This window comes from Cheilinus undulatus, linkage group 17 (genome assembly GCF_018320785.1).
Source record: "Cheilinus undulatus linkage group 17, ASM1832078v1, whole genome shotgun sequence".
NCBI lineage: Eukaryota > Metazoa > Chordata > Actinopteri > Labriformes > Labridae > Cheilinus > Cheilinus undulatus.
The window spans coordinates 14,977,177-14,997,542 of NC_054881.1; the positions used below are offsets into that span (position 1 = coordinate 14,977,177).

The 20,366-nt window shown below is 37.9% G+C and overlaps 1 protein-coding gene across 1 annotated transcript in view; it reads right to left on the reverse strand.

The window, feature by feature from the left end:
- The window catches only part of LOC121524865 (zinc finger and BTB domain-containing protein 7C), a 37,946-nt gene extending 26,780 nt beyond the window's left edge, over positions 1-11,166 (reverse strand). Inside the window, exon 1 of the mRNA XM_041810402.1 lies at positions 11,088-11,166. The gene's annotated coding sequence lies outside the window, so the exon portion shown is untranslated. The remainder of the gene's footprint in view (positions 1-11,087) is intronic.
- Between the last annotated feature and the right edge of the window lie 9,200 nt (positions 11,167-20,366).

The following is a 20,366-nucleotide window of genomic DNA, read 5'->3' on the forward strand; positions in this document are numbered from 1 at the left end:
TAAAACAGTTGATTAAAAAGGAGAAAAGTGAACCGGGTACAATAGAGACAGTAAAAACACATTAATCAGTGACAATGTTATAGAAAATCAAACATGAGTACAACTCTGTTGCTGAATTAACCAGGATTTGGTAGCTCTCGTAAAGGTGGTGAAGTTCGTGATAAGTTTCAGGAGTTCCAGGATTTCACTCCTTTTACAGAGAAAGCAGTCTGGGCAAATGATGTTTTGCAAAATGAAATAACAATATTGTACTGTAGTGTATCATACATGGGCAAGTTCCAGACTATCTCTCCTCTGTTTTAATCTTGAAGGATAGCGCAAAACCGAGGTTATTTGACCTTGTGCATGTTCTCAAAGCCCGAATTGAGTTGGAGAGCTTTTGCTTGAAAAAATCTGCAGACTAAATTCAAACTGCAAAACCCAGTGACTCTGAATGTTTTAAAATCCCAAGTAAAAACTCTTAAATCCAAATGTTCTGCATGCCACTGTTTTAGCTGATGTTTAGTTATTACTGTGTTTATCATTTAGTGTGAACAGTGTGTTTGATTTTTGAAACTGTGCTGCTGCTCTTGGTCAGGTCTCATTTGAAAAAGAGATCTCTGATCTCAATGGGATTAACCTGGTTCAATAAAACTTAAAAGTATCATATACCGTGTTGTATCAAACATAAGGCAGCCTTTCACATAAATCATAGTGTGCTGTATTTTTTATCATATCTTAGCATATCGCACAATATTGTAACAAATCATATTCAATCATATTTGTATTAAATCAAATCATAAACTGTGTCATGCCTTAATATTTTTTTACCATATCATACCCATTCATATTGTATTGTGTCGTTTTGAATGGTTTGGTATCGTATCTTAACATTGTTTGTTGCATATCCTACTATTTTATGCTGTATTAAATTGTATATTCCAGTATTGTAACTTTTATTATATCCTATTATATTGTGTCATCTTGTACTACATTTTATTGTATTATCACCTTATTGTATTTAATGGTATTTTGTCACATTGTGTCGATTGTTGACATATTGCATCATTTGTATTGCATTGTAAATGTGGTCATTCTTAATGCTTTTCTCCTGTAGTTAAACTACCAAACTTTTTTATCATATACCAGCTGCAAACAAAATGAACAAGGAGTCAAATCTTAACCCGCTGCTCCTGAATGCATCACAGCATTGTGTTGCTTTCACTTGATTTTCTCGGCGTGATTATTTGTCCGCGTGTCGGGAGGGTCGTGGGGTGAATGAGGACAACTCCTTATGGTGATAACGAGACCGAGGCCAGCCTTGGCGGGCGGGACAGCCTCTGTCTGCCCTCAGGTAGTGTGTGCGTGCACGTTTGTGGGTATGTGTGTGTGTCAGCAGGAGAGCCCTGGGGCACTCTGGCACCTCCTAATTAAAACCAGTCAGGCTGCAGGGCAGGGGAGACAGATGCCTGTCATGGCACACACACATACACTCACATATGTGCGCGAGGTGGTGGACCACACTGAACCTTGTGCACGCTCTGAAATGCACAAGTGTGAGGTGTAGGTCAGCTATTTTTGGAGCCAATCTCAGCCCACCCACCCAGGTATCACACAGGTAAGTGACCTTAAAGAAAGACAGTGAAACCAACACTAAAGTTACACAAGTCATGTTAATAAGGCTGCAGAGAAAGGAAACACAAAGATTATTAACAAACATGAGTGTTTTTGTTTCCTGATGAGTGTATGTGCCGCTTTTTTGAATGAATTAGTCACTTTTTTTATGTTGCTAGCCTGGGGTCACAACAAATTAGCCTAATTTGGTTTTTCAATGAACCCTCATTAGTTTTTTCTACTTGAAACCTGCTAGATTATGGCCCATTTGTTCACACACAAACTCCAACACTCGCACACTCTTCTCACATGCTAGCCTGACCTGTAGTAGCTCCCAGATTGACACATCTCCCCTTCTCTGCGGCTCACAATGAGACATAATTGTGCTGAATGTCTGTTACCTGCAGACTCTGTCACATTTCATCTCATGCGTGTTCAGCCCTGGAGCTGCAGGCGACCACATGTAGCAGCACTTAGTAGGCTAACTGCTGTTTGTCTGGGGTGGGTGGGTGGATCAAGGCATGCTGCTCTCCTTTCTCTCCCAGTGATTAGATAGCATAAGCAGGCCAGCTAGCCTAACCCACACACTCATGTCTCTAAAACTGCCATCCAGCCCTGCTTTCTCTCTCGCTGCCTCTCACACACAGGTGGGTGGACCCACTTATTCAACCCAGATCTTTCTTTTAGACATTATGAAATCGTGCTCTTTTTTATCCTTTCTTCTTTTCTTAACCTCCGTTACACTCCCTGATGCTGAATGACATTCAACCCTGGGTTTACTGCAACATCTTCACCACTCTTCCATGAATTCAAGCATAATTTTCTTACCTAAAAGGTTTTAACTCAACTTCACTGCCAAGTTGAGAATCCTGTCTCTTTGTGCCTGTCACTAGACTGAGGTTAAGTGGGTTGCCAGTGGTTACAGGGGCCTGTTTTCTTTAATCTAGGTAACAACATTCAGGAAACACCCACAATTCGTACATCAAATGTTTCATTTCACAACTATTACAAGTTGTGGCTGCCGCTGACATTTTAGGTGGTGAAATGTATGTCAAAGAAATATTCTGGTAGCTTTAACTTGTAGGAGAACAAAAAAACCCTGCAGACACATATAAACACTGGTTATTTTGCATGATTTTAACACATTTGGTGTGGGGAATTTAGATATTAGAAAAGAGCTGAATAAATATTAGAAGTTCCTCAAAAGAGAGAGGGCTGAGCTATCTACACTGTGTGCATTAAGTATTTAATTCTCTACCTTTAAATTTAGTCCTCCCATAAACATTATGACATCTAGGGCTTTATTTTGACTTATGAGAAAGAGAAGTATCGACAAGGGGTTTTCCTAGGATACAATTTTCATATCTGATTGAACACAAACTATGAAAGGGTCATGTAAACACTTCTGTAAACCAACTTCACGCCTCAATGGTGCAAACTGTAGATCCTCTTTTCAGGTTAATGCCCACAGTCCTGTGCTGTCTGTTCTTACTCACTGCTTAAACTATATGTAGGTGTAACCTAACAGCCTCTGAACAACTTTAACCCCATTTTATAGATCAAAATAGTACTAAACTGGCTGTTCCTACAAGATGCTATCAGTGCTAGCACAGGCATGTTAAGGATGGCCTAGTGTGAGTGCGCCCTCTGAAGTTCTTCAGCACTTCTCCTGGTCCGTGTGTGTGTCCCGTACTGGGCCGCAGAACTTCTAAGTTTGCGAACACTCTTCAGTCAATATATTGGTCAGACAGAGCGGAAATAACTCCAAGAACTTCAATAAATCCCTCTGCTTTGCTAGCCACATGTTCAGGGTCCGAAATTCCAGCGCCAACATTCTCTGCCAGGACTAAAATATCTGTTACCAACTCTCGGGAGGGCTCATGCAGATCCTCAGAGATTGCTGCCATGTTTGGTTGTTTGTTTGTTTGGTGGGAAACCCTCTCGTCTGGCAACCCTGCAGACCAAAGCAATGGTTTGTGACTGTTCAGCTAAGTCCCGCCCACTGAGTTTGATGGCAGAGGATGACAGATAAAATTATTTCATGATGCACTGCTGGAGCAGGAACCATGAAATAATTAAATAAATAGTGAAATAAGTAGATGTTTTTTACATGGAATGAATGAACATTTTAAATAATTATTTAAACATTTATTTAATTAGTTATGTATTTCATCAATTATTTATTTATTACCAATTTTAAATAATTAATGACACATTTAATTAATTAATAGCACATGCATTTAATTCATTAAATAATTATATATTTATATATTTGTTGATTTATTTCAAATATTAAGTAATTAATGACTTATTTAATTAATTATATATTTACATATTTAATTTTGGCACTATCAGTCCTCCATAGAGCACACTTTACATAATGTTTGTTTAATATAGATAAAAATAGATTTTAAAAAAATAACTTAGTTGTCATTATTATGGTCAGATCATGTGTAATGTGAAATTAAGCACCTGGTTTTACTGTCAGGTTCAGTTTCTACTGTCTTAGACAGTTCTTGTACCGCAGAGTAAAGGCCTTTGCACACTGGGTCCGAGTATTTCGTCCGAATTTTTCACACATTAAAAAAGAAAATTGAGCTCATGTTTATTTTGTTTTGTTTTGTTTTGTTTTTTCGGAACAGGCTCGATTTTATGTGAAATTTCGCGTCAGTCCAAGTCATTTCAGTGGGTGAGTGATAATTCAAAACAGTGCCCACTGCTTCTTCCTCGCTTTCTCATCCCCACAGGACCCCTCTTCCCTCTCTCTCTCGCTCCCTCTCTCTTGCCCTGAAACCTCACTTTAAACACCAAAGTTTGCTCATTTATAATGTAGATATAAACCACGGAAATATAACAGATGGGTGATTGATGATTCAGATCAGCGCCTGTTACTTTATTCTCTCTCTCTCACTCACCCCTGTCCAACTCCTTCCTCCCTCCCACTCCCGAAACCTCACTTAAAACACCGTAGTTTGCAGGTGTGTAATGTGGATATCAGTTATGGAAATATAACAGATGCATACGTTTGTGGCCTACTCACAGCTCATAACAGAGACAGAATTAAAAAGTTGCTGTCCATCTCTCCAACGTGCGCTATGATGCATGACTGAGTCCTGAATGAAGCTCTCTGTCAGGATGGATCCAGCGGGATTTTAGAGGACTGACAGAGACACAGGCTTGCAGTATGAAACCATTTGCCACCTTCTACGAATTTTCACAGTGAAGTTAAATAGAAACGCATCGGACCCAGTCTGCAAGGTCTGAGTGCGTGACGTTTCTTCGGATTACGGATCCAAAAAAAACACATCTGTTTAAACAGTGAGGTAAATAATTTTGGATATGGATATAATGGATACACTAGTATCTCCACATTGTAAAACATGCCAACAAGCTCTGTTGAGAGATTAAAGTGGAGAAAATCAAGACAATAGTTCTGTCAGAAACTCCTGATGCCTTGTTATCTTCCTTTTTTCTTCTTCTTTGTCCATGTTGATACAAGCAACAAAGAAGAAGCAGAAACAGGCCAACAGAGTAATAACTGCATGCTGCAATGCTATCCTTGTAAGCAACTGAAATAAGCAGTAGCACTTTATATTTGGGGGCCTTATTACCTAGTAACTGTAAAGAATAAGGTTGTAATAACCTACAAATAAGTTGGTATTATACCAAGTAATAACTTGGTAATACGAATGAAGTATTTCCCTAGTTAAAAAAAAAAAAAACAACAAAAAAAAAAACATATATATATATATATATATATAATGAAATTTCTTAAAAACATGTGGTAATTCACTGATAAATAAGTGGTATTTAACCCAGTAATTTATTTGAAATAAAATGGTAATGCCCAGGTGATTTCTTAAGGGGGTTCCCCAAACCCCCCCAAAAAAGGCGTCAGAGACTGGGGACCCCTGTCTTCCATTGAGGGGGAAAAAGCAAATAATTTTGCACAAATCATCATGTACAAAACTTGCATTTTAGGTGTTTTTTTATAACTTACTTGTATTTAAGCACAAATGTCATTTAATAACTAAGTTTTGATTTTAATTTGAACTTATTAGAACTATTTTTTTTTTTTTAATAAAAGGATTTATGATATTTCCCTTTGTTTTATGGAAAGCATCCCTCAACCCCCCTTTCACTGTATTGCGCTCCCCGACCCCCACTTTGGGAACCACTAATCTAGGGCTCTGGGATAGGAAAAAACATCACCTAATTACCACAGATTTTAAACAATATTACAAGTAATTGCTTAAGAACACATCATTACTTGGTAAATACTTCCTTAATGCATATTTCAGAGTTATTACTTGGTAAAACTTCCAACAAGGTAATTACCATCTATGCTTGAGAAATTACTAGATAATTACACTAATTACTATAAAATTAGAGCCTACTAAAATATAGTGCTTCATTATAAGCAGATTTTGCTGCTGACTCTTGCTCATATAGCAAATAGCGATCTCTATGGTTGGAAAATGAAGCCAGTGTGAAAGACAAAAACTGCAGTACCTCAAGCCTCCACTTGAGGCTGCATCAAAAAAGCCCCTCTTATAACCCATGCTAGTTTTTACAGCAGAAATAAACACAGTTACAGCCTAGTTGAAGAAATGGTTTGGTCAGAATAGTTAATATCTTTCGAGATACACTGCATGAAAGTTTTTTAATTTTTTTGTAAGTTGTCTGCTTTGTTTGAACAAGGATGTTGATTCAGGCATGTCTGGTATTCAGTCATATTGAAACTGTCAGGAGGCTTAAGACTTCCTTAAAGGATATGCATCCATATATGTATTTTTAAATTCTATTTTCCAGATGCTTTAGTAGTTAGGATGGGCTCTAACCACTAAAGCAGCAAGATATCAAGAAAATTTGACGTGTCGTGAAAAACACAATACAAATTTAGCAATGCATGTACTATTAGGGGTTCTGTAGTAAGACACTCATTTAAAGGTTATTTATTTTATTGAAAGTCAAACCAATTATCAGATTCGGCTTCTTTCTTTATGAGTTAATTTCATTTTTTGATTAACAGATGAAAATGGAGAAAAATAAAATGTATGCATGCATGTCTTTGTAGGGCTTCTGTGTAACACAGACACAAATTAAACATTTTGCGTGCATTGAATGCAATCAATGCAGATTCACTGTAGAGCGACATAAATGTGCTGTTGTGGGATGTGGGTACTAAAGAGCTAAAGATGAGCTCCTGTGTGACCTAGTTGTCAAAGTACGTGAACAAAACCAGTCACATTAATGAATAAAAATGCTAAAAAGTGATGACAAGCAGCAGCAGGGACAGGGGGAGGAAAGAAAAACAGAGGAGGTCCGTGGAAATGTAGAAATTGCAAACGGAAAGAAAGAATGTATCTTGAAAAGCAGGGAGGGTGCGATCGAGCCGACCTCTGGGAGTGCGAGCGCGCCTGCCTGCCTCCCATGGCTGCTTTGTCGTTGGAGCCAGCTCGCTTGCTGTGTTTCGTGAGGAACGCAAAAAGTACACAAATCCCACAGAAGGAGCTTTTTTGGCAGGGCTCGGGCCTCCCACCCACGGCAGCCTCTTCAAGCCTCCTCCCATCCTCTATTCATCTGTGAGGGGCGGCTTACTCACCCAGCCCAACTCCACACACACAAACGTGGACCTCGATCTACGGAGGAGGGTGGACGCACACGCATACGAACACAAACAGCAACACAGCCATTATGGACATAGAAAAACACACACATACATTAACCTAAGCTCAATCGAAAGGATTTAGAAAGGATCATTTATAACTGTCTGAGGTGAAATTCACTTATGACTGCAGAAAGCTGTGACAGGTTGACATCTGTGTCATGGGACGTTAAAATCATGTTGTGTACCCCCGTGTTGAAGCTGTTACACGGGCATGCCCACACACTGTCAGGTGGGAAGAAGGCGTGTGGACTCATTCACTCTGTCAGCCTCATAATAAACACAATGCATCATTTTATAATTTATCTTAATCATCATTCACTTCAAACATCCATCCACAACTCTCTCTCTCTCATTCAAGGACTTTTACTCTCATTTACCCACTCCACTCCACACACAAACCCACGATGCATTCCCTCACAGAGTATATGTTTACAGTAGGCTTCATCATGTAACGCATGCTATAGATGAGATTGTATGAGCATTAATGATGTGAGCCTGAGGTAATATTTGTCAAACATTCAGGCCAGTCTGGAACAAAAGGCCTGCATGGATCAGATTTAGTTTAGATAATCCAGGTGAGAGATGGAGGCAGACCGAGGAGGCCTGTAGTCAGAGGGTGTGTGAGAGCAGAGAAGGTGTGTCGACTAGACTTTATCCCCGTCTAACCCCAAACCTGACAGCAAGACAAAACTACAGAAATGTTTGTTTTTAACATTATTAATGAAGGCTGTACTGCTTTAAAGAGCTCAGAGTTAAGGCTTTCTCTTCTTTGGTTTGACTTTGTTTTATCACATATGGAAAGAAAATAGGCAAATTTAGAGGGTGGAGAAAAATGAACGATTAAAGTAAAGACATCCAAACAGTAAGTCATTATTATGACAAATTTAAAGCCATAATGATGGGATTTTTAAAAACAAGGGTATTTTGGTATAAGAATAATAAGTGCCATATTTTGACCCTTTATTGAATAGATTTGACTTTCAATTATTTTCAATAATTTTGAAAATTCATCACAGAATTTTTGTCTCTATTGCTTAGAGTTTTCAAAATTTTGTGATCCTTACATAGTTTTAATTGATTTTATTATTTTTTTTAACGTTTTATGCCATACCAACAACTTTAAAAGTTTGCTTTAGACTTTTAGTTAAATGTGACTTTTTATTAAACAATTTTTGCTCTTGATTATAACATTTATTTCTCACATATAACAGGTATTTAACTCTTCAACTGTCATACCAGGGACTTTGAACGTTTGTGGTCAACATTTTTAATAATTTTGATTTTTTTCACATGAAAATTCATGATTGAACTTTATTTTCATGGCTGTGACTTTTGATAGACTTTTCCATCAAATTTGACACGGTATGGCATAATTTTGACTTATTTCATTCTTTCACTTTTTTAACTATGATCTTCAATAATCGCCTTTTCAAATAATTTTGTCTCTGTAATCAAATAATTTTGACTCATTTATATCAATATTGAACTTTTATTCAGCATAAACAACTTTAAAAATGTGCTTCCTGTTTTTTAAATCAAATTTGATTTTTAAGATTGTGATTTTGACTTTTTAATCATGTGATTATGTTTGACATATATCTATTTTTGACTTCTACTAGCAAAGCAGTGACTTTAAAAAAAAAATCTAATCTTAACTTTTAAATCAAATTAGACTTTTAGATCATAGTTTTTACATTTTATCAAATATTTTAACTTTTTAATCATATAATTTTGACTGATTCATATTTTTTAACTTCTGCTGGCAAAGCAATGACTTTAAATGTTTCTTTTGACTTTTCAATCAAATTTGACTTTTTAAGTAATAATTTTGAATTTTTAGGACATAGTTTTGATTGTTTGGTATTGTTTTAACTTCTGTTGGCTGAGCAGTGACTTTCAAAAATTTCTTTGCACTCAAATCAAAATATTACTTTTTAAATTCATGATTGTGACTTTTTATCACGGAATTTTTGGCTGATTTTCATCTCTTTTTAAACCACTATTGGCGTAGCAGTGACTTTCAAAATGTTCCTTTTGACTTTTCAATCAAATTTGGACCAACGTATTTACTTTTTATCAGGCAAGTCTGACTGATTTATGTCTACTTTTTAACCTACATTGGTAAAACAGTAACTTTCAAATGTTTTTTCTACTTTTAAATGAAATTTGACTTTATATCTCAGAATTTTGACTTATTACCTTATTTTTGCTTTTACTGTGAAAGCAATAATCAGTTTAGATCTTCTGTGAGCTGCAAAGTCAGATTTTAACGAATTATCTCAATTTTTAACTTTTTTTTTCATGGCTGTGTCCATTAGAGGGTTACTTTAAACTTCTCATTCCAATACGACTTTTTTTTTTATCATAATTTTGACTCTTCGTTTCTTTACTTGACTTATTATATAAAAGTCAGTATCACTGTTATGACTTTGTGTCATTTAATTTTGACAAATTATCACATCATTAATCAGCTGTAAATACGTGTCTGAGTTGGTTGTCTTTTCAATTTGAAGGTCGGGGGTTTAATCTCATCTCGCATTTGCACGCCGATTTGTCCTTGGACAAAACACTACAGTACGTTGAATGTTAATTCGTATAAATGTGATTAGTTAATACTGATGCATACTTCACATAGCAGCATCCACCTTCAGTGTGAAAGGATGAAGAAAAGCTCTGCACAAGCTGAAGTCTGTGTATCAGAGTAAAGAGAATTAGACTTTTTGTCACACAATTTTACCTTTCATATCAAAATAGAGACTTTTTGGCCATTTAACTATGATATGCATTGGTATATCTTTGTCTATATCTCTATATTTAAACCTAATGTATTCATCTTTATTTGCTGGAAGCATGGGCCTCCTTAATTTAAGTTTGCAGGAGTAAAAAGATACTTTAATTCTTCTAGTTTTTCCTTCTAATGTCATCCATCGATAACGGAAACAGCTTGCCTGTTAGAGCATGTCTCTGGTGTGGTTTCTATGCCACAACTGCAAGAGGAAATGATTTATGAATAACTGCAATTAGTAAATGTTAGCGCCTTTGTCACCATGTTTTTTGAACCACTAAAACCCCAAAGCAATACCATTCTCACTTCTAACAAAACTAATAATCCTGCTAACATTATAGAAATGGTTCATTTCAGAGCATCACTTGATTGATCAGACTTTGATAAGAACTTAAAGGTTACAAGTTGAGGGGGGGTCACAGACAGGAAGAGTGATATAATGATAAATGTCACACCTCTGCTCCCACGCACGGAAACTCAAGCAGAAGTTAAAATTAATCACTATCTAATAATGAATTTCTCAAGATAAATTCCTGGAAGAGAAACATCGTACGTGTTAGACAGCTCATTACAGCCACGCCAATTCAGAGATAAAATACTACAACAATGCAACATCTTAAGGACGAGAAAAATATCCACAAAAAAGTCATCATGTCATTGTAGGAGCTGCTGCTATAAATACAAGAAAATAAGAAACAAGTGGTCTGTCATTCTGCTCCAGCTTTGTCATGCTTTCACTTGTTTCCTCCTCACTGTGTGGCCGACAAGGGGGAGGATTCAGGAAAGTTTCCAGAAGGCACTGAGCAGAACTGGACGAGTATGTCTGAGTATAAATGTTGAAATTTTGAGCAACTTTTAAAAGGAATGCAAAGAAACTGGATGCAAAAGGAAAAGCATCTTTAAGTGTGATTCTGACAGCGCTCACACTCTTAGATCGAACCACAGCAGAACTAAAATATCAACCCCTCAGTGTGTTTTCTTTCAGGGAGACATAACAAGAAGTACGAAGAAGCAAAGAGGCAGTTAGATGTTACTAACCTTTTAAGAAGTTTTGATTTCAGTTCCTCTCTCTCAGGAAACTCAGCCCTATCTCCGCACCAGCAGCAGACTTGTGAAAGTGAGAGTGGGGCGAGATGGAGTCAAATTTGCTCTGAAGGTGTGTCGGTGATTCGGGGGAGTGAAAAGGTACCATGAAACGGTTATCTAAGAAACAAAACAAAACACAAAAAAAAAAAAAACCTGCTACACCCACCAACCTCAGCCAACACCCCTCCCTCCTTCTAAACCAAAAGTATTTTGGCAGCGTTCCCTACAAGTCCACCTGTGCTTAGGGGAGGGGAGTGACACAGACGTACTAACATTCACTCAGCCAAGCCTAAAACGTGCCTGCTAGCCTAGATGTGGTTGTGACTAGAGGACAGAGAAGATATAGGCCTGGAGAGCAACGCTTTAAGGCCTTGAAAACTTTGGCACTGGAAGCAACTCATAAAACAGTCAAATGTGGGCAATGATTATAAACAGGAGGGAGGAAAGAGGTCATGCTATACAGTTGATCTTAATGGGTTCATATCAGGTAACAAATACAAGACGTATGAAGATGAGAGTTGAAAAAAAGGTTGTGTTGTGAAGTCAGTGACAATGTGTGTGTGCTGTGTATTTGGGTGTGTGCTGCAGTGTACCAGCTTGTACCTGGCAAGACGTAAGAACTATTGTGCAGCTTTGAAGCCCATAATGCAGCATAATGGGAAAATAATAAGAGGGTGTAATCTGTGATGTAAGTGCAGCTCAGAGTTGTTGTAGGAGATTGGTAAGCAAAAGACTTCACAGAGTCTAATAACATAAGAAGAAAAGACAATCGAGCGATAAATAATCATAAATACATCCCCTGTATTTATCTTCTACGGCATTTCTCTTTATTAGTGTAAAATCTCTCAACAACAGGGACTGTAATGACTCTGCATTCAAATACATGCACTTTAACATAGATTTGCCCCTTCTTTTGCTGCTATAACAGCCTCCACTCTTCTTGGAAGGCTTTCCACAAGATTTCTGAGTGTTTCTGTGGGGATTTGTGCTCATTCATTCTGTAGAGCATTTATGAGGTCAGGGCTCCATGTGGGTCGGTCAACTTTTTCCTCAAAAACCCATCAAACCATAACTTGTCTATGTTGGAGCAGAAAAGGGCTTTCCCACAAATGTTGGCACGCAGTTGGAAGCATAGCATTGTCCAAAACGTCTTGATATGCTGAAGTATTAAGACTGGCCTTCATGAGGGGCCTTGCCCAAACCCTGAAAAACAGCTCCATACCATCATCATTCCTTCACCAAACTTCACAGCTTGCACGGGCAGGTTATGTTCTGCTGGCATCCGCCAAACCCAGACTGGCTCCTTTGACTGCCAAACAGAGAAGTGTGATTCGCCACTCCACACAACATGTGTCCACTGCATCACAGTTCAGTCTGTGTGCTTTACACCACTGGTTCGCCCATGACCACCAAAATAAAGGTGCCAGAGACTGGGGACCCCCGCTATACCTGAGGGTGGTTGGACACAGCCATGAACATACAAGAATAGTCATGTGCAGACAAGGCTGCCTATAAGGAGGGATAAAGATGGAGGCTGGTGGGACCCAGCCAAACTGGGGGCCCATGGAGGTCAGCAAAATCATGGTCAATTGTAAAGATAAGCAGTGAAAACCATACATTTGACCAGAATAATAACCACTCTTATCAAAGAAACAAATATCTATTCATTTGTGTAGTAAATGGCCTTCTTAAAAATGAAAACTTTTGTTTAAAAACCTAATTAAAGTGGGTTAAAAATTGCAAAAAAAAAAAAAATTGGTAAAGAATGGCAAAAAATGGTGGAAAATATGGTAAAACTGGATATTAAAATAACATAACTGTGTTAAAAATGGCAAAAATTAACCAAAAATGAGTTAAAGTGGTAAAAACGAGCACAAAAAGTGGTAAAGGGAGATTACAAAGTGGCTAAAATGGTTTAGGTGTGGTTAAAATGGGCAAAAGGGGGTGTAAAAAGTGGTTAACAGTGGCCAGTATGGGTCAACAAAGGCAACAATGGGTAGAAAGTGGCAATAATTGGTTTAGAAGTGGCAAAACTAGACAGAAAAAAGTGGTGGAAAGGGTTTTAAATGAACAAAATGGGTTTTAAGTGGCAAAAATGATTCAAACTTGATGTTGAAAAGTCATGAAAATGGGTTTATTTTGGTAAAATTGGTGTAAAGTGGCAACTGTGTATTTTAAAAAAATATTCTTAGTTCTTAAAAGCATCTGGTGACCTTGTCTCAGTGTCTCACGACCCCAGGGGGGTCGCGACCCCAAGGGTGAGTACCACTGCTTTACACCACTCCATCCAATGTCTGCCAAGCTCCTGCCCCATAGTTTGTGATGCCAGTGGAAGTTCTGAACTCTTCAGCTATAAACTCAGCAGAGCGTTGACAAATTTTACGCACCATGCTTCTTAGCAGTCGTCGACCCTGCTCTGTGATTTTTCGTGATCTTCTGCTTCTTGCCTGAGTTGCTGTTGTTCCTAAACGCTTCCACTTTCTTGTAATATCACTTTCAGTTCACTGTGGAATATCCAACAGGGATGACATTTCACAAACTGTCTTATTACAAACTCTTAAAGTCAATGAGCTCCTCAGAACAATGGAGACTGCATGACTAGGTGCTTGATTTTAAACAGCTGTTGAAAGGGGGGTCTAACTGAAACACCTGAAACCAATAATCGACAAGGGTGGCCATCTTTTTGTTCACATATAGTTTGGTTCATCATCAGCATACGCCTGATTTGAGTACGGTGCCTGCAGCTCCACCTTGTGGTTGTTTGTAAAACTCTTATTTTGGTGCTTTTGAGCAGTGGTTCTCAACTGGCAGGTTGAGACCCAAAAGTGGGTCACAGAGCTGTTTTAAGTGGGTTACAAATGTTTTTCTGGAATCAAAAGTTGTAGGAGGAACTCTATGATGTAGAGAAGAAGTGGATTTTATTTTACTCTATTTTGACTTTTGTCTCAAGATCTCTTTGTCTTGTTTAAGCTTGTTTTCCAACAATAAAGTGTTAATTTCTCAAGAATCTTGAAAACAACCAAGATTTACATCTTCCTGGGTAACTGCATTAAATAAAATGTTTGCATGCATGTCCTAAGGTCGAACTGCAAAATAAATTTGAATGGTTAAAATCTTATGGAAATTTAGATTCCCATTTCTCAGGAAGGAGATGATCGTGGGTTGAGTCCTTGGTATAAGGCAGTCGAGTACTTACATCAAGTCAAGATCATTAAGTATGTGTACTTTCATTCATTACCAAATCAAGAAAATGTTAAAAGTTGCTTCAAATTATTAAGATAGATGTAAAAATTCTTTTGAAATGCAAAGTATATATTTAAAAAAAAATGAAATAACAATTTTAAAATCAAATTGTTAGCCCTAATCAAAACGAAGCAATTTGAAAAGAAAACAACCACTCTGTTTGATATGAGAGCTGTGACACAGCTTGTGACAGTAGGTCTGAAGTGGCGAATGATTTTAAAAGATTACTATCTGAAAAAAGCTGGAAGCCACTGCCATAAACTTTCAAAGCTGCAAACACTTGCTGACTTCATGTTGAATTCATGTTACAAATACAAGAATTCATCAAACAGGTTTGTAGAAGATACAGGTATTTACCTGCGCTTCCAGTTTGAGGATAATAACTTGCAACTTTCCCACGGGATGAGCACATGGATGTTTGAATGAGCTTAATTTAGTCTTTAGCACATTCCAGTCAGACTGTAGCCCTACCCTCTTTTCTACAGTTGCCTTTTACAGGTTCTTGGAGCACAGCCCCAAGCACATCATGTTTGTGTTCAGATCTACACACCCACCCGATGTTTGCCCATTTTGTCCCGTCCCTCTTCGTATCTTGTCCTATGGAAGGAGGAGTCCATTATTTGCCGTGTGACTTAAAAGCAAATTTGCTCAGTCAAATTTCCCAGAGGCAGTTTGACTTCACTTTTTTGGAAACCATTACTCATTATTCATGTTTTAAATGTCTTTGAATGGTGCTGGTGAACTTTTTATTGAAACCTCTGGACTGAACTGAGCTAGCTGTTTCCTACGGAAGCCCTCAATGGACATAAAGCAGTATACTTCAAATTACTCCATACCCTTTGATAATGAGTTACTGCTTATTGCTGTCTCACAATCTAAACTTTTTAAAAATATCAATATTCACACTGATTTTCCCATGATTAGTTCTTTTCTTGAGATCTCAACAAAATGACTAAAAGAAGCTTTATCACTGGGAGAACAACAACAACATTAGAAATTAAAATCCCACTGAAGGGGTCATATATCCCACCTGGCCTGGGAAGACCTCAGAATCCCCTAGGAGGCACTGGAAAGTGTCTCTGGAGAGAGGGATGTCAGGGTTGACTTGCATAGCCTGCTGCCATGACCCGACCCTAGATAAGCTGAAGGAGATGGATGGATGAAGGCATGGATGGATGGAAGTAAACAGCCAAAATAAAAGGCATGGATGCATGTCCTCTTCATGTTTATTAGACGAGATCTGCAAAGCCTGGGAGAAAAAGGGGAATATGCCATTTTATACTAAGATGTAAAAAGAACATGCAATTTTTCAATGAAGTGATTTGTATTGATATTAGTATTGAGAGGGATCTGTCTGCAGATCTCAGCTCTCTTGTGGTCCACTAATGTGAGACAACTTTTGTCCTCTGTCAGGACAAAAATAACATAAGTTCTGGTACAGCGTATTTCCTGTTTTAAAGGGGTTTTATTACAGTTAAACTTCATTCATAAAGTCTGGCGATTACACTCATGGAAAAAAAAAAACTAAAATCATTACAGTCTGAGGTCAGAGGTCTAATTCAGGTTTAAATCATGTGTAGACCCATTTACAGGGATAGGCGCTTGCTTGAGCTAAAGCTAACGTAACTACGCTACCTATCGATAGCATTTCTACATTAGCCAATGCAGTCATTTTAGCAATGTTAGTTTCAGTGAGTATGCTATCACAGCTTCTTTAGCATTAGCTAAATTAGCTATGCAGTTAGCATCATAGTTTATGTGGCTTCTGCAGCTTTGTTAGCTTTAGCCTTAGCTATGTTAGTGTGTTTTCATTGTCGTCAGGTTGTTTTTCCTGTAAGAAAACTGTAAACTCAGCTTTATTGAACATTTTTTAATCAGCTTAAGCAGGTCAGGTTTTTGACCTCTGTATCCTTACCCTTACCTTACCCTGAAGTTTTATTTTAAGACTTTCAGTGCATATGTCTCTCCTGACAGAGGCAGCGTCTCACTGTAGCGTTCTGCAGCCAGACTGCCTTGACAAGTATTTCTGGTGTCTTATAAACCTGTGAGGGTTGAGCACTATGTGTGCACACAAATAAAGTACAATCACTTAATCAAAATATTTGTCCATTAGGGCACACGTATTTGTTTCAAACTCTCATACATAAAAGAAGCAAAAGTTGGCCTTTAGGGCTCTATAGGTTTCACTTGTTTACATATTGATGCCTCATTTAGAAGCTGCAAAGTTACAACACTATTGTTTCATTTAAAAAATAATGCAATCGATATACAGTCACATGCATACATTTTAGACATGCAGGGCGCTAAGGATTCATCACAAGGCCCGACGTGCCACAACTGAGGGGAGGGCTAAGTCAAGCTCAACACATGTCAACCTGTGTCACTCAGCAAGCCGAGGGCAAGCACGACAGCATCTCATTTGTCAAGGCCTTTTCACACCGGGAGACTGCCGGGCAGTTGGGATATCCACAGCACTACCATGGTAAGGTGCAAAGACATCCAGAGTACAACGGGGGTTGTGTCAATCCTCCTCACTGTATTGGTGCCTTACTTCAGCCTCAATTTTTTGCCCCAAATATGCCTAACAGTTCTCCACCATGTTTTCTATATATTTTACATTAATATCATTTGTAAAGCGACCATGTACATGTGTATTGATCCTAATTGTTGACTTTTGATGTATTGAAAGAGTCAGCTTAAAGCTATTTTACATCCCAGACACTTATTATTGAAATTGAAAACAGCCACACAGTTTAGCCTTTAATATATAAATACAGAGGTCTAATGTTGGGTTTTAATCAATATAAAAGTTCACAAAAGTCCAATCTTGCATATCTTATATTGTTTAAAACTTTTCCTCATTGGTGTTTAGAACAACACTGTGAAGTGGTTTACATTTATTAGCATAAATCCATTGGCAAGGTTTACCACCCTGTTAATTACTCACAAACTAAAGTACAAGGAGACACATCAAGGGCAGCAAAAGAAGAGTTCAGAGGTTTTTTCATTCCTTACCAAATTAAAAGCGAATAATCTTGTGCAAATGTGTTTTTTGTACAAACAAGTTTTCTCTGCAGCATGCATAGATATTACCTCCAACACTGATCAGAATCCGGACTAATGATATCTCTGAGTGCGCCTGCTGTTTTTCATTCTTGTTTATCGCACACGAGGCTGGGGTCCAGGCTACAAAACGACACCCTCCTTGAATGCAGAGGAACAGAAAAAAAAAAAAAAGGCTTACAGTACACAAAGCAGCAACTCGAAGTTACACCCACATGCTGCTGTTGCTTTCATCCTGCCACCTGTGGAGTGGGTGTGACCATCCCATCCACCAAATCTGTCAGATCAACCAGTTTGTGCACACAGGCCATGTTTTGGGTGATGGAATCTGTTTTATGAATAGCTTTTGTTTTGTTCTGAGATTTTTTGTGATCGTGTAGGCCTGTCTCTTCTTCCCACACACCGATAAGAGCAGTAGATGTAGTTACATGGAAAATCATTAAGCTGTGGTCATTTAGAGCTGTGTTTGCCAGGTTTAGAATTTATATTAGCTGATGATGCCTGTAAATTAAAAATAGGTGTTCATATATTTTATTTATGGCATATTCAAGACATGATAATGTGAACTGTTGGACCTGAACTTTTTTGGTTCGTTCTTTATTGGCATCAAAGGAAAGGTTATCCTGTAAGCAAGACCAAGCACTTTTCAAGATGATTCAACAGAATCTCAGAGCGAGAGCTTAAAAACGGAGAAAGTTGGATATTGACTCCTAGTTGTGTCATCTTACTGATAATGAGGGGGAATTAATAAAATATTAAAGCTCCTGCGGGAACTTTTTAAGTAATTATGAAACAGACTGAAATTATTACTGTTGCCCTAAATTTCTTACAAAAGTAAACTGGACCATAACTAACCTTATTAACTGTTTCTTATGCCCTAGTCGCATGGGATTAGTATTACCTAGGGACCTCTGGTAATTTGTAATAAGATCAGGACGACTGAGCTTTTAATCCTGTGTGAATCTACCATATATGTAAATTCTGGAGTAAAAATTCCAGAGCAAATTAGCTACCACATTTTAGCGCACAGAGGTCCACAGGTAATACTTATCCTGTGCGAATCAGCATCTCTGAAATTTAGGGTGGTAAGTATATTTTTCACAGTCTGTTTGGCTTTTCATGCTCCTTTTTCTGCTAGAAAAAATAAAGGAGGCCACGTAGGAGATTGTTAACAAATTTTAACACATAAAGGTTAAAATAAACAGTGCTTCTCTTTCAGTAACTTTTAGCTTATGTGTAAAAATAGCTTTATTTTACCTATTAATTTAAAATCTGCTTTCCAAATGTGCGTTCACACGCCACTGCTCTCTTCATACACACAGCCCCCGTGCTCTGCTTCCTACAGCTTTTCCTTGCAAGTGCCTGATCTATTATCAGTATAATTTAGCTGTATACAATACATGGTTTGAAATGTGTAGCTCAACATTCAGTGGTTTGGCTGCAGCAGCTGATCTGCACCAGGCAGGTTGTTGCAGATGCGTAATGATCCCAAATTTTTAGAGTGCAGAATAACATCAACAGAGTCACCTGAATAAAAACAGTTAAAAGTAAACGGAGGTTCATATTTAACATCAGATGTCTCCCTTTCTCATACATTAACGGGAGGGATGTTTAACTTTGTCTCTCTTCCTCCGCCTGATGAGCTGCATATATACGCACCGGTGACGTACGCCACCTCTGTGTCTAATGGGAGAGTTAGGCTACGTTCACATTGTGACTCAATGCACAGTTCTGATCTTTTCTCAGATCTGATGTCTTTGCTTGGCTGTTCACACCGCAGTCAAACCTCCAAAAGATCAGATACGTATCTAGTTTAGAACCACATATAAAAGTGACCTGATTTGAAAAAGGTCAGATTTAATGTAACTTGCACTGTTCACACCATCAGAAAAAAATCAGATATGAGTCACATTTCAGCAAAAAATCAGATTCAGGTCACTTTGAACTGCAGTGTAAACATAGCCTTAGATGAGCTATTTCACTAATTTGTAAGTCATGGACCGCTTTGATCTAAGCTAAGATCTAAATAACAGTATGTATAGAACACATGCAACAAAAGACGTCACCCTCAGAACACGATGTGCACAATATTGCATTTTTTTGTATGAAATTTGCCCCAATGTTTTCCTTCAGAAATGTCGGTGAATTTGAGTACATTACAGACTTTACTTATCCTGTTCAAATGCACCGCACTAAACACTGACATCAGGGGGTAATTCACAAATTATCAGAGGTCCACGGGTAATACTAGTCTTGTGCGAATAGTACATTAGAGGTAAACTTCTACACCTGGGTAGGTTGCATATTTATGTAAGTTACATTAAACATACATATGCATAAACGTAAAAATGTCCACCTTAACTGCAATGGTTGTTTGAAAAAGAGAAACACTACTCGATTAGATACACAACACCAAAAATCTGTTTTAAAAGGCCCTGCTTTGAATCAGTTGAATGTTTGATTTTAGTTAGACTCTGGACTAGGGTAGAGGAGACTTGGGGTTGGAATCCCAGTCAGGACACGGCCAGTATCCAGCATGGGTCCTTAACCCTGTACCTTGCCTACACATCAGATATGAGTGGAATTAAAATGAGTTTTAACAGCTCAGACGTCACCCTAGTTCACTGAGGTCTACGTCAGGTATTGGGGAATAACAGCAACCTGATGGCAAATGGGCCACTGGAACAGGGCATTTGTGGACTTCAGACTAAGACCAGCTAAAACTAAATCTTTGATGACTAAAACTCTTACAAAAAAGTAGGTCTACTCTTCATCAAGATAACTAAAAGTAGAGTAAAATTTAATTTATTTTTTTGTCGGGCTTCAAAATCTATATTTCACCACTGTGAGTAAATGCGTCAAAACATAACCTTACTCTCAGCTGTATATAGCAGGGATTCCAGGTTTGATCCATTATGATTCAGT